This window comes from Lissotriton vulgaris, chromosome 4_1 (genome assembly GCF_964263255.1).
Source record: "Lissotriton vulgaris chromosome 4_1, aLisVul1.2, whole genome shotgun sequence".
Taxonomy (NCBI): Eukaryota; Metazoa; Chordata; class Amphibia; order Caudata; family Salamandridae; genus Lissotriton; species Lissotriton vulgaris.
The window spans coordinates 2,074,015,918-2,074,028,456 of NC_141691.1; the positions used below are offsets into that span (position 1 = coordinate 2,074,015,918).

The 12,539-nt window shown below is 49.2% G+C and overlaps 1 protein-coding gene across 2 annotated transcripts in view; it reads right to left on the reverse strand.

Moving 5' to 3' along the window:
- LOC147725045 (casein kinase II subunit alpha-like) overlaps positions 1-12,539 on the reverse strand; it is a 212,231-nt gene that overhangs the window by 25,775 nt on the left and 173,917 nt on the right. The gene's annotated exons all lie outside the window — the stretch shown is intronic.

The following is a 12,539-nucleotide window of genomic DNA, read 5'->3' on the forward strand; positions in this document are numbered from 1 at the left end:
TGATCCTCACTGAATTTGGCTGTGCTTTGGCTGCCAGAGTGTCTATCGTCGCACCTAGATACTGCCGTATGTGGAAGAATTGCAGGTGGGACTTCGGGTAATTCAGGGAGAATCCCAGATCGTGAAGAAGGTGAATGGTGTGGGACATGTGGGCGGCACACTGCTGGGCCGACTTTGCCTGGATACGCCAGTCGTCCAGATAAGGGTAGACGTGAATGTTTTGTCTCTGTAGGTGTGCCGCCATTGTCGCCAGGCACTTTTATAAACACCATGGGTGCCGTTGTTACTCCGAAAGGGAGGACCCTGAATTGGTAATGCTGATTTTGAATGGTGAATCTGAGGTATTTTCTGTGTGACGGGTGTAGCGGAATATGAAAGTACGCATCCTTCAGATCCAACGTTGCGAGGAAATCTCCCTGACTGAGCGACGGTAGAACCTGCTGCAGTGTTAGCGTGTGAAAGTGCTCCGATAGAATGTACTGATTGAGGGGTCTGAGGTCCAGTATGGGTCTGAGGGACCCGTCCTTTTTTGGGATCAAGAAGTACAGTGAGTAAAACTCCTGTGCCTCTTTCTTCCACAGGCACGAGCTCGATTGCTCCTTTTTGCAGCATGACTAGTACCTCCTGCTGCAATAAGTGCAAATGCTCTGTGGACATAGGACGGTGTCTTGGGGGTATGTTATGTGTGGAGTGGATGTTAATTCCAGACAATAACCGTACTGGATAAGCTTTGTGACCCACCTGTCTGTGGTGATGGACTTCCAGACTGGCAGGAACTGTTGGAGTCTCCCCCCGACCGGTGTTGAATGGTCGGGGGGCAGTGACAAGGCGTCACTGTTTGTTAGTGGCGGAGGACCTAGAGCTGTTTCCACGACCTCTGCCCTTGGCGCTGTTTCCACAATAACCACCTCTACTCTGTTTGGTGTATGTGGATTGCGCTCCACTTTTATTGTACTGTGTTTGCTGGGACAGCTGGCCTCTGGAAACACCTCTATTGCCTGAGCGACGAAAAGAGCCGCCCCTGAGCTGCTGCGACTGGAGAGCCCCCATAGACTTTGCAGTCTGTGTCTTTCTTGATTTTCTCCAAGGTGGTGTCCACCTCTGGGCCAAATAAAGGATCAGGGTTTACTGGCTGATTTAGAATGGTGGTCTGTATCTCAGGCTTGAACCCGGAGATTCTGAGCCAGGCATGTCGCCTCAACATGACACTTGTGTTAACGGCTCTGGCCGCGGTGTCTGCTGCGTCCAGTGCACACTTGATAGAAGCATTTGATAATAGCTTTCCTTCCTGTATGAGCATCTCAGCTGCCTCCTTATATTCATTTGGCAGGTGCTGTAACAGGGTCTCCAGTGTGTCGTAATGGACGCTGTCATACCTGGCTAAAGTGCCTGAGTGTTTGAAATGTGCCAAATATTGGCCGCTTGAGCTGCCACCCTTTTCCCTGATGCCTCTAGCACCTTAGATTCTTTATCAGGGGGAGGAGCATCACCCGTTGTTTGTGAGTTAGCCCTCTTGCGGGCATTAGAAACAACCAGAGAGTCCAATGGCAACTGTCCCTTAATCTAAGTAGGGTCTCCAGGCGCCGGTTTGTACTTTTTCTCAATCCTGGGGTTTATCACCCTGGCCCTTGTAGGCTCCTTAAATATCTCCCCAGCATGTTTCAAGACACCCTTCAGCATAGGCAGAGTCTTGACAGTCCTCTCTGAGGTGGAAAAGGTGTCGATCAGAAAGACCACTTCAATAGGGTCAGCATGGAGCTGAACGTCACGATTCTTGGCTGCCCTTTCAATAAGTGCATTAAACGCCGCCGAATCCTCAGTAGGCGATGTTTTTACAGTATACAGATGAGTGTCTGGGGCAGTGTGAGGATCCCCTGGGTCAGCAGCATCTGCCCAGGGTTCATTATTATCTTCTGGATCAGTGTCCACAGGATAGGTCTACTCCTCATCGTCACTTTCCCCTGTTTCTACATCCAAATAAGTGGGCGAGACATCTTGGCCACGTGGAGATATAGGTTCTACAAGAACAGGTGTCGTAGTAGAATCCTTCTTCTTTTTCAATGGGATTCTATACGACTCCATCGGCTGTTCCGGGGCGAGCTTTCGTTTATAAATAGAAAGTCTGCCTATATCGGCATCGATAAACTTTCCTGTTGCTCTTCAAGCGAGGGTTGTCGATGCTTTGTGGCCGGGACCACAGTTGTGGGGTATACAACGGTTACCACGCATTTTTTACAACGCGGTACCGTTACCACGCTACTTTTACCACGCACGTCGTTACAACGACATGCGCTGAGGGGGCGCTCCTGGATAGTAAATAATTTAATTTCCTATCCAACTCCTTTCCCTAGAGTCCACGGGGACTGGAGTTGGAATAGTAAATTAAATAATTTACTATCCAGCACCCCTCCACGCAAGTCGTTGTAACGACTTGCGTGGTATAAATAGCGCGGTAACGGTACGCGTTGTAAAAGTACGCGTGGTACCGTCATACATCCCAGTTGTGGGCTTCGGCCCCGTGGACACCTTCTTGGGCGCTCAGACGGCCATCTTAGGGACGAAGGCCTTCGGTACCACTTTCGGCGGCAGCGTGAAGTGGATGGGCGCCGACGTCTTTTGAGGCTTATCGGCAGGCTTTGATGGTGGAGGATCCTTTGGTCCGACAGCCGAAGCCTTGTCCTTAACGCGCTTCAGTGAATCTGCCACCTGCTTCGAGAAGGAGGCGGTCGGCTGCGTTGACTCGACGGAATCCTTCGAGGCCCCGCCAGGCGTGGACTCAAAGGTTGTACCACTTTTAGCCTTGTCTGGTCGACGTGTAGGCTCGAGAACCTTCTGAGCACAGAGTCCTTTGTCGGTGTCGACTGTCTTCGGCACCGATTTTTTCGGGTCGATGTCCTTGACCTGTGCCTTCGGCGTGCCAGTCTTTGGCTCGACGCCCTTTAGCTGCCTCTTCGGGTCGATAACACTTTTGTGCTTCGTCGGTGCCGACAGTTCCGAGGACTTCGAGCCGACCAAAGCAATATGCACTTTCGGTTTCGATTTCGCCTTAAGTGCTTTGGGTTGCGTAGACACACCGAAGCTTTCTCTTTCGGTTTCGATTTTGCAACTTACGGCTCCTTAGAAATGTCCGAAGTTGAGCCCGAAGGCGGGGCTGTAGAACTCAGTGGAAGATCTTGGGTAAGGCCATGTGGCGATCCCTCGACCTGAGCCTTATGAAGTGTCTTGTCCCCAGTATCAGTTTGTGGGCCTAGCTCCTCGCTTGAGCTATCTTCCATGGTCCTAAAGGCCCCATCGTCGTCTCCTACCTCGTCGACGACGTCTTCCACATCGAGCATCTCAATATCAGCGTCGGAACTGGAGTCGACCTCCGATGCGGGATCAGACAGGTTCTCTCGAACCTCCCGCTCTGCTCCTTCATCATCCTTAAAAGAAACAGGGGTGGCTGGGCCCAATGGGAAGGAGGGTAGGCAGGGCCACAATATTATGAATTAGAAAGAATTGCCTATGCCTCACAGCTTAGTTAAAGTACACACAGGTTTAGGTACAAGTAAACCAAAATTTATTAGTTTACTCAAAACAATTGATGTTTTTGATTTGCATCAACTTTAGGAACACAAAGGAGAAATTCAAAACATGCAGAACTAAGATCGCTATCAACTTTACGTCTTAGCCATATGCTGTTTTCACATACATTTAGGGAAATCAGACAGTAAACCAGACATATATTTAACATTTGACAAAAAATAACTTCTTAATCAACACAACGAATTCAACAGATGGACATAAATAACCTTATACATTTATGAGTAAAGGAATATTTTAAACAACTGATTATTCAAACAGTTAATCAAACACGGGGAGATCACAGAAGAACGAATTGTTTTCAAAACTTGGTTCAACTCCCACAGCCTGAACAAGAAATACTCAATAGAATATCAGGAATATAGCCTATTTATGCGTCACTAGCAATGGCCAACTGGCCAGGAGAAGAGGGGTGCCGACGCGTTTCGAATCCTGATTGAGGTTTTACAGGATTCTCTTCAGGGCAGTGTCAATCTAGTCCATGGGAACTGTTTAAAGGAAGGACAAAGCAAAAAAAATTTTTATTAAGAAAGGGGGTCCTCTAGCCACTACTCTTAGGCCGACTCGAGTGCCAGAAAAAAACATACCTTATGTTTATCCTGCCCACGGTCAGTCTTGTTTAGGAAAAAATGTCGTGTAGGCTCTGTGGTCTGCAATGTAACAGAGTGATAGGTATATTGAAACTTTAAGTATGAGCGCGGGGCAAGCTGCCCAAGACAACAGACATGACTGATATTTGTTTACCTTCGAAGGCTTTAGGGTTCTGTGCAGTGTCTTTATCCACAGTGAAGGGTATATTTTAAAATCATCTGCAATAAATAGACAGAGCGCGTCTAAATCAGTTGCACACAATGGGCGCGTTTAAAGCATCTGCACACACTGATGCGTTAACGATTGTGACCCGCGTGAATTCATTCACTTACTTGGACATCGGTCCGCGAAGACCGCAGTTGGGGTTCTGATACTGCACACGTTTTTTTCTTTTGGAGACCCGTTTAGTGGATCTGGGGGTTAAAACAAAGGAGCGTGTAAGTGCATTAGGACGCTACCTTCCGTTGTCTTTGAGCAGCAGAATTCGTGAGTTAAAGGCTGATTTGCTTACCGCAATTCTTCCAGCGCTTCGCTGAGCGTGTTCGCTACAAGGCATCAGACAAAGGGATGTGAATGTCCCTGGGACAAGGCGATTTCGAGAACCGGATCACGTGGTGCTTGGCTGACCAATCAAACAGTCCGGCCACCATCTGGTGCTTTGTGGGACATGTAGTTTGGGGCAGACCGCTCCAGGCTTTTCTGAAAAGATTGCAAGTGCATTTTGGGGCATGTAGTCTCCGTGAAAAAAAGGGGGTATTTTATGCCCTATTGATTTCGCTGAGACTATTTAGGCCTTTGGTAACACTGTCAAACTTGAGGATTAAATACGCTTCTTTGCGCAACAGCGTCGCGTCAACGTCTTGGAAGCGTTTAGGATCAATCCATGCTAGTATGGTCCATTCGAAATCGTTCTCAGTGTGGCCATTACTGATGAAATGTTCCACCATGGGAGCAGTCAGCACTTTTCTCTTTAGGCGGGATCGGTGTTGAGTGATCCGCGCATTGATGGGTTGATTAGTTTTGCCTATATACACTCTGTTACATGGGCATACCACCGCATAAACGACATTGCGAGTTTTGCAGTTCGTGAAGCAATCATGCTTCCATTTAATGCCATTGTTGGTAAATGTGTCGCCTTCTAGCGTATTGGAACATGATACACAGTTGCCACATTTGTGGTGCCCACAAATTGGTTTGAGCTTCCACTGCGCAACCAGGTCACTTTTGGGTGCATTAATGTGACTGTCTGCCTTGATTAGATGTTGGCCTATGCTTCTATTTTTGCGCATGGCGAAGATGGGTTTAGAGAGGGGATGGTCCAAGGACTCCAATAGATGCCAATTGTTTCGGATTATGTTCTTAAATTGGTTGGTATGTTGCCCAAATGTTGTGACGCAAACCAATTGTTCCAAATCTTTTCTTTCTTTCTTTTCAAGCAATGTTTCTCTGGGTGTAAATTTGGCTCTGTTTTTGGAGTGTTTCAACAGTTTTTTCGGATATCCTCTCTCTGCCATCTCGCTGCAAAATCTTGTTGCATGGCAGTCAAAGTCACATAAATTAGTGCAATTTCGCCTGATCCTCAATAGTTGCCCGTAGGGCAGATTGTTTTTTAATGATTGAGGATGCGAACTGGTGTAATGCAAAATTGTATTGCGGTCAGTTGTCTTTTTGTGCAAGGAGGTAATCAACTTATCCCCACTGATGCTTACGGTAACGTCCAGGAATGTCATTTCTTTGGGACTTGAATTTAAGGTGAATTGAATATCTGGGTGCCTAGAGTTCAACCACAGATGGAATTGCTCGAGATCGGTCCGGCTCCCCTGCCACAGGAGCCAGACATCATCGATATATCTCAGCCATTGGGTTATATGGCCTGAGAACGGGTTGTCATTCAAGACAAATCTCTCCTCATATTGGGCCATATACAGCACGGCCAGCTCCGGCGCATAGGGACAACCCATGGCTGTCCCTTTGATTTGAACAAAAAAGTCACTCTCAAACTTAAAATAGTTGTTGCGGAGAGTGATCTCCGCTAGTGCCACAATGAAGTTGGTCGGCACCCGATGGGGTCTGACTCTTTGATCTAAATAAAGTTCAATGACTTCCAAAGCCTCATCCTGCGGTATCTGGGTGTATAGTGAGGCGACATCTAGTGTCACCATCAACTCGGTCTGTTCATTAAATGCATGCCCTTCAATTAGTTTGATGAATGCTGTTGTGTCGCTGAGATGTGAACGTACCTGTGCTATGCAAGGTTTTAAAAAGAAATCGATATATTTTGATACCGGTTCAAGCACTGAGTCGCATCCCGACACAATCGGTCTGCCAGGGGGTGCATTCTCATTCTTATGAATCTTCGGTAAGAAGTATAGAATCGGAGTGCGTGGCATTTTTTTGTTCAAAAATTCATGTTCTTTTGGCCCTAGAAAGCCTATGTCCAGGCCTTCCTTGGTGATCCTAGTTATTTTGTCTTTGATAGCATGGATGGGATCCTCTTTTGAGGGTCTGTACCAGTCCCTGTTGTTCACATGCATTTGCCCTTCAGCAAGGTACATGGGTCGTGGCCAAAGCACCACTGCCCCGCCCTTGTCAGCTTGTTTTATGACTATTGAAGTGTCAGATTTAAGATCACTGATAGCTTTTTTTACACCTTTACTGATATTGTTTTTCACAAAACTAGTTTTCTTTTCAAGTTTGGTAAGGGAAGACAGTACAGCTTGCTCAAAGGCGATAACTTGTTTTGGGATATTCAAGGTTGGAGTGAACCGTGACTTCACTCTAAGTCCGGTGGTTTCCTGCGTTGACGTTACCTCGGCATCAGCGAAGAAAGTTTTTAACCTGACCTTGCGGCAAAAATCAAGTGCCTCCAATTTAAGTTTCGTGAAGTCCGTTCTAGTTGTTGGAACGAATTTGAGGCCCAGGTTAAGAAGCATTTCTTCTTCCCTAGATAATTCCTTATTAGAAAGGTTGACAATAGTAGACAGGTTTAGTTGTTGTTGTAGTTCTTGTTGCGAGTTCTCATCTGCCAAGGTTGCTTGAAACGTGGTCGCGTTTGGCCGCCCCTGGATAAAAAAGGAGCCGACCCTCTCGACGCGCCTCGTTTGTTGAAATTGGACTGCCTTGAGTCTGTGGAAGAGTCGGAGGAAGTGGTGTCTGAGAAAGTCAGGAACCTAGTTTTTGATCTACCCTGGAATGTATTCAGGGCCCCTCGTGACTCACCAGAAGTATAGAAATCCTCCTTTAGAAAGGGATAAACCCGATCAAGTTGGAAAGATTTGGAGTCTTTATCAAACTGTGCCGCTTTGGTGTTCAAAGTATAGTCTTTGAAAGTGGCAATCTCCTTTTCAATTTTGTCAAGGAGTGCCTTGGCTTCAGTTGTGGTCTGGTTATCATTAATGGTTTTAATCAAATCCTCTATCTCCTTTTCTTCCTGACTGCAGATACGTTGGGCAGTTTCAATGGTGTGTACCATTAAATCTCTACTGCATTTAGTATTGATTTGACTGAACCCTTTCTTATACTCAGTGTCCTCTACGAATATGACTGGAATATTCTTAACCTGAAGGCCCCAAGGAATGGTGCCTCCTTTAAGATGTGTGTACTTTAACTAAGCTGTGAGGCATAGGCAATTCCTTCATCATCCTTGGCATCGAAGATGTTCACCGGGTCAGGTGCCGTCTGCTGGGCTTCCTTGCGGGCAGCGAGCCGAAGTCGAATCATCTTCTTGGATCGGAAACAGGAACAAGCCATACAGCTGGCTTCATCGTGATCCGGCGACAGGCACTTGTTGCACACCGGGTGGACATCGATGTGGGGATATTTCGAGTTGCACACGGGACATCTTTTGAACGGGCTCCGTTCAATGATGGTTCGTCGAGAAGGCCTCTGGCGTCGACCGGGCCTTCAGTGCCGAAAAGCACGCGCTCCTCTGGATGTCCGGCTCGGGAACGGAACTGGAACAGAACTGGGCACCGATTGCAAGACAATACCGACGATAAACTAAAGGCCTTTTGGCCAAAAGAAAGTTTTATATAGATTCCGAACTTGAGTGAATCAATATGCATCCGAACCCAAAGGCGGAAAAAAACAATCTGGGGATGGAGTCGATGCCCATGTGCACTGTAGTCCAGGGGAGGAGCCACCTATCTCGTGATACTTCGAAGACTCTTCCAGGACAACAATGTGCAATCATCCGGACCCAACACTAGGCGGCGATCTATGCACAGATATGAATTCATCAGCCCACATGCCTCGAACCACAGCAAGAGGTCGAGAGGGCACCTCTAACCTCATGAATGCAGCAAGAGGTCGAGAGGGCACCTCTAACCTCATGAACGCAGAAGGAGGTTGAGAGAGCACCTCTAACCTCATGAACGCAGCAGAAGGTCGAGAGGGCACCTCTAACCTCATGAAAGCAGCAAAAGGTCGAGAGGGGACCTCTAACCTCATTAACGCCACACAAAGTTAAAAGGGCACTTCTAACCTCATTAACGCCGCACAAAGTTAAAAGGGCACCTCTAACCTTATGAATGCCGCACAAGGTCGAGAGGGCACCTCTAACCTCATGAATGAGGCTTGAGAGGGCACTTTCAACCTCATGAAAAAAGCTCGAGGTCGAGAGGGCACCTCTAACCTCATGAACGCAGCACGAGGTCGAGAGGGCACCTCTAACCTCATGAATGCAGCATGAGGTCAAGACAGCAACTGTAACATCATGTATACAACACAAGGTCACCTCTAACCTCCTGAATGCAGCATGAGGTTGAGAGGGCACCTCTAACCACATGAACGCAGCACGAGGTTGAGAGGGCACCTCTAACCTCATGAACGCAGTAAGAGGTCGAGGGGGCACCTCTAACTTCATGAACGCAGCAAGAGGTCGAGGGGGCACCTCTAACTTCTTGAACGCAGCAAGAGGTCGAGGGGGCACCTCTAACCTCATGAACGCAGCAAGAGGTCGAGGGGGCACCTCTAACTTCTTGAACGCAGCAAGAGGTCGAGGGGGCACCTCTAACCTCATGAACGCAGCAAGAGGTCGAGAGGGCACCTCTAACCTCATGAACGCAGCAAGAGGTCGAGAGGGCACCTCTAACTTCATGTACGCAGCACGAGGTTGAGAGGGCACCTCTAACCTCATGAACGCAGCAAGAGGTTGAGAGGGCACCTCTAACCTCATGAATGCAGCAAGAGGCCGAGAGGGCACCTCCAACCTCATGAATGCAGCACGAGGTCGAGAGGGCACCGCTAACCTCATGTATACAGCAGAAGATGACCTCTAACCTCATGAACGCAGCACGAGGTCGAGAGGGCACCTCTAACCTCATGAACGCAGCACGAGGTCGAGAGGGCACCTCTAGACATCATTCTTTCTATTACCCAGCAGTGCCAGTTCACCTGGAAGTGCCAGCATGTAATTAAAGATCAGCTGCCCAGCCCAGCAGCTGGTCCTGCCTATTGGACCTCTCGCTGGGATGCGGCTCCCTCACAAAGCACGGCATCAGACGTTACCAGGGTCAGTGGACAGGATGGGAGAGACTGGAGGAAGCGTGGTAGGTGGAGGCCAGAACTAACAAATTCAGAGGCACCCAAACCAGCACAAGCTGGTCTGTGCACAGTTACCACTCAATAACGGTCTGTACACTGCAGCAAATGCAGGCCATTACACTACACTCATTCCAGTGCGGTACACTGCAGTACCCTGATACTAATGCAGGCCACTGCTGTACACTCATTTCCATGCAGTACTTTGTGGTATACCGATACCATTGCAGGGCACTGCAGTACACCGAAAGCAGTGCAGGCCATTACACTACACTCATTCCAGTGCCGTACACCGATACCATTGCAGGGCACTGCAGTACACTGATACTAGTGCAAATCATTGTAGTCCATCCACCCCAATGCAAGCCACTGCAGTACACCGATATCAGTGCAGGCCATAGCAGTGCATTCACCCCAATGCAAGCCACTGCAGTACACCAATATCAGTGCAGGCCATAGCAGTGCATTCACACCGATGCAAGCCACTGCAGTACACCGATATCAGTGCAGGCCGTAGCAGTGCATTCACACCGATGCAAGCCACTGCAGTACACCAATATCCGTGCAGGCCATAGCAGTGCATTCACCCCAATGCAAGCCACTGCAGTACACCGATATCAGTGCAGGCCATAGCAGTGCATTCACCCCAATGCAAGCCACTGCAGTACACCAATATCAGTGCAGGCCATAGCAGTGCATTCACCCTAATGCAAGCCACTGCAGTACACCGATATCGGTGCAGGCCATAGCAGTGCATTCACCCCAATGCAAGCCACTGCAGTACACCGATATCAGTGCAGGCCATAGCAGTGCATTCACCCCAATGCAAGCCATTGCAGTACACCGATATCAGTGCAGGCCGTAGCAGTGCATTCACACCGATGCAAGCCACTGCAGTACACCGATATCAGTGATGGCTATAGCAGTGCATTCACACCGATGCAAGCCACTGCAGTACACCAATATCAGTGCAGGCCATAGCAGTGCATTCACACCGATGCAAGCCACTGCAGTACACCGATATCAGTGCAGGCCATAGCAGTGCATTCACCCCAATGCAAGCCACTGCAGTACACCGATATCGGTGCAGGCCATAGCAGTGCATTCACCCCAATGCAAGCCACTGCAGTACACCGATATCCGTGCAGGCCATAGCAGTGCATTCACCCCAATGCAAGCCACTGCAGTACACCGATATCAGTGCAGGCCATAGCAGTGCATTCACACCGATGCAAGCCACTGCAGTACACCGATATCAGTGCAGGCCGTAGCAGCGCATTCACACCGATGCAAGCCACTGCAGTACACCGATATCCGTGCAGGCCATAGCAGCGCATTCACCCCAATGCAAGCCACTGCAGTACACCGATATCAGTGCAGGCCATAGCAGTGCATTCACCCCAATGCAAGCCACTGCAGTACACCAATATCAGTGCAGGCCATAGCAGTGCATTCACACCGATGCAAGCCACTGCAGTACACCGATATCAGTGCAGGCCGTAGCAGTGCATTCACACCGATGCAAGCCACTGCAGTACACCAATATCCGTGCAGGCCATAGCAGTGCATTCACCCCAATGCAAGCCACTGCAGTACACCGATATCAGTGCAGGCCATAGCAGTGCATTCACCCCAATGCAAGCCACTGCAGTACACCGATATCAGTGCAGGCCATAGCAGTGCATTCACCCCAATGCAAGCCACTGCAGTACACCGATATCGGTGCAGGCCATAGCAGTGCATTCACCCCAATGCAAGCCACTGCAGTACACCGATATCCGTGCAGGCCATAGCAGTGCATTCACCCCAATGCAAGCCACTGCAGTACACCGATATCAGTGCAGGCCATAGCAGTGCATTCACCCCAATGCAAGCCACTGCAGTACACCGATATCAGTGCAGGCCATAGCAGTGCATTCACCCCCATGCAAGCCACTGCAGTACACCGATATCCGTGCAGGCCGTAGCAATGCATTCACCCCAATGCAAGCCACTGCAGTACACCGATATCCGTGCAGGCCATAGCAGTGCATTCACCCCAATGCAAGCCACTGCAGTACACCGATATCAGTGCAGGCCATAGCAGTGCATTCACCCCAATGCAAGCCACTGCAGTACACCGATATCAGTGCAGGCCATAGCAGTGCATTCACACCGATGCAAGCCACTGCAGTACACCAATATCCGTGCAGGCCATAGCAGTGCATTCACCCCAATGCAAGCCATTGCAGTACACCGATATCCGTGCAGGCCGTAGCAATGCATTCACCCCAATGCAAGCCACTGCAGTACACCGATATCAGTGCAGGCCATAGCAGTGCATTCACACCGATGCAAGCCACTGCAGTACACCAATATCCGTGCAGGCCATAGCAGTGCATTCACCCCAATGCAAGCCACTGCAGTACACCGATATCAGTGCAGGCCATAGCAGTGCATTCACCCCAATGCAAGCCACTGCAGTACACCGATATCAGTGCAGGCCATAGCAGTGCATTCACCCCAATGCAAGCCACTGCAGTACACCGATATCAGTGCAGGCCATAGCAGTGCATTCAACCCAATGCAAGCCACTGCAGTACACCGATATCAGTGCAGGCCATAGCAGTGCATTCACCCCAATGCAAGCCACTGCAGTACACCGATATCAGTGCAGGCCATAGCAGTGCATTCACCCCAATGCAAGCCACTGCAGTACACCGATATCAGTGCAGGCCATAGCAGTGCATTCACCCCAATGCAAGCCACTGCAGTACACCGATATCCGTGCAGGCCGTAACAATGCATTCATCCCAATGCAAGCCACTGCAGTACACCGATATCAG